Source organism: Morus notabilis, unplaced genomic scaffold (assembly GCF_000414095.1).
Source record: "Morus notabilis unplaced genomic scaffold, ASM41409v2 Scaffold466, whole genome shotgun sequence".
Taxonomy (NCBI): Eukaryota; Viridiplantae; Streptophyta; class Magnoliopsida; order Rosales; family Moraceae; genus Morus; species Morus notabilis.
Genome location: NW_010358624.1, coordinates 101,648 through 104,420, shown reverse-complemented (window position 1 = coordinate 104,420; position 2,773 = coordinate 101,648).

The window sequence follows — 2,773 nt, the reverse complement described above, 5'->3', positions numbered from 1 at the left end:
TTTGTCACATGAAACCCCCGGAAGACTCTGATGACCTACTCAAATCTATCAAAATATGTCAAACCACAATTTAGAGGGATCATAACCGACTCAACCGACTTAACCGAACCGAACCGGTTCTGGCCAAACCACAATTCAGCATCCATATTTTTTGAGTTGAGGATGTTGTGTTCACTGGATGGTAATCGCGTCCTTAGCCTTTAAATTTCCTTTCATCCTAATTTTCTATTTAGTGGTACAGGCATCTGCAGCAATGAGGTAATTCTGTTTTGTGGAAATCGGTAATTACCATGACTATCTGTATTGTTATATTATGGTTCGGCTCGACATTTGACTTCTACCTTGTTAAAAAAAAGATTAGAACTAAGGATTTTGGACTGTCCAAATTTTCAAACTACTTGTTTGTGTTCAATCTAGTAGCATGTGTAAGCTTTTTTAGTGTTTGGAGGGTAAGGTTGATGGTTTTTTTTTCATTTTTTTCATTTTTTAATAACGTTTGTTTTTCTCTTTTATAAATGAGATATTTCTCAATTGTTTGGGACAAGTATGAAGCTTTTCAAAAAATGAACAAAATCATCATGGTCTAGTCACGGTCAAGTGTGGTCAGTTCGTGGTCTGTTTTTGATCTGGTGTGGTCCGTTCTTGTTCTGATCATGTTCAGTTGGTCTGTTCTGAGTCTGTTCTTAGTCTGATCATATTGTTCTTGGTCTGATCATTCTGTTCGCGGTCTGATCTTGTATTATATCATGTTTAATTATACATATTTATAAATTAATGGTTTTTTTTCATTTTTTAATGACTTTTTTTCCTCTTTTATAAATAAGATATTTCTCCATTGATGGTTTTTTTTTCATTTTTTAATAATGCTTTTATATACATTTTACAAGTGTTACAATATTGTACATTTTACAAGCAAAACAACATTTGTATATACATTTTATAAGCAAAACAATGTTTTTAATTATATCATGTTTATATATATTTTTATATAAAACTCACGAACCTTTTAATCTTATACTCACTCCAAATTCCGGCTGCAAGCTCCAATGAGTACGTTTCTACTTGTTCTTCAGTGAGTTCTTCTAACGGGATTTTGCGGACAAGATATTTAATAAATTTGTATGTGAAAAGTCTGCAGTCACCCATTTTGAGATTGTGAACCAACAACTTGGGACGAAGGAATTACTACACACTGTCGAGTTTATCACCTAGATAGTTAAATAAACATGTGTACTTTAAGAACTTGAGCATCATGACAGAGATAGGCTCCACGTATTTTTATATCTGTAGATCCTTGTACATCTTTACATTGCAGTCATACACCTTTATGTTAATTTCAGCTAAATCAACATAAATGTCAACCCAATACTTATCCTCAATGTTACGAGGCATTGTGAAGTCTTGCGCGTCATCTCATTTCTTTCCAATTATGCGTTTTTGTCCATTGATATATTCATCCAGGTCGTTGTCAAATGTATACTCTGCTAATTTTGAAATATTGGCGAAGAACCGCCCTCTCAATTTTTGGCAAAATACATTGTCCAGGATGATAATATTGTCAATGAACTCTCATTCGTTGGTCCGTTACCTTCTCATCGATAAATGATCCTATGCCTCGTCAATTTGTTGTAAGTCATAAAAAATGAATTTAGTACAATGATAATGGTATCAAAAACATTACTGTAAATTTAGAAAATATGTTATGATTACTTACTTTACTAAACAGCCATTCACATGGTTTTAAGATGACCTGGAAGAAATCCTTCTTCCAATTACCAAAACCGCACTCTACGAGCTCAGAGTTTGTATTTGTATTAGTAAACCACTTTTTAAAGGTCTCAACAACGCCTTTATAGGTCTACATCTTCTTCATCACCTTACTACGCAGGGGATCTATGTAAGGCGACTCTACATACTTACTGGGCCTTTTAAATCACTTTCCATTCTTGGGTTCAGACTCTGGCTCTGACTGAACCTGGGGTTCCAATTGTTCCTCATGTCATGGCTGAACCTGTGGCTCCTGTTGTTCCTCAGGCTCTGACGGTGGCTGCGGCATGTCCTCACGATATTGTTGTGCTAGATATGCCATGTTGTCATTTATTTCTCTAACTGAGTGATCTAGTGAGTCTAATCGTTTGTTGATGGCTCCAAAATGTCTACCATTGTACTCTAACATCCTCTGATAGAGTATGTCAAGTATAGTGCTGGAACTTCGGGTCGGCGGGTCGCCCGAAGCCTAAATTTTTTCGGGCTCGGGCGGGCCGGCCCAATTCCCGCCCGTCCAAGCAAGAAATTCGGGTTCGGGCAGTCGGGGAAACTCGGGCAGCTCGAGGTTTCAGGCAAAATTAAAAAACCTAGCCGTTTTCGGGTATTCGGGTAATTCGGGCACCTCGGGCGGGTCGGCCCAATTCCCGCCCGTCCAAGCAAGAAATTCGGGTGCGGGCTCGGGCAGCCCGGGTTTGACATGTCCACCCTTGCCCGCAGCCGTCTAACCACCGTATACCGCCGTCCGCCGGGATTTTTTTGCATTTTTCCGACCAAGCCCGAACTGCCCGATTTGCCCGAAAACGGCTAGTTTTTTTAATTTTGCCTGAAAACTCGAGCTGCCCGAGTTTACCCGACTGCCCGAACCCGAATTTCAAAAAACTAGCCGTTTTATCCCGTTTTTTTTGAAAAAAAAATCATTTTTTAACCCTAAAATTTCCCTATAAATACCCCCCATCCCTCACACATTTTTCTCACTCAAACTCTCTCAATCCCTCTCAATCTCTCT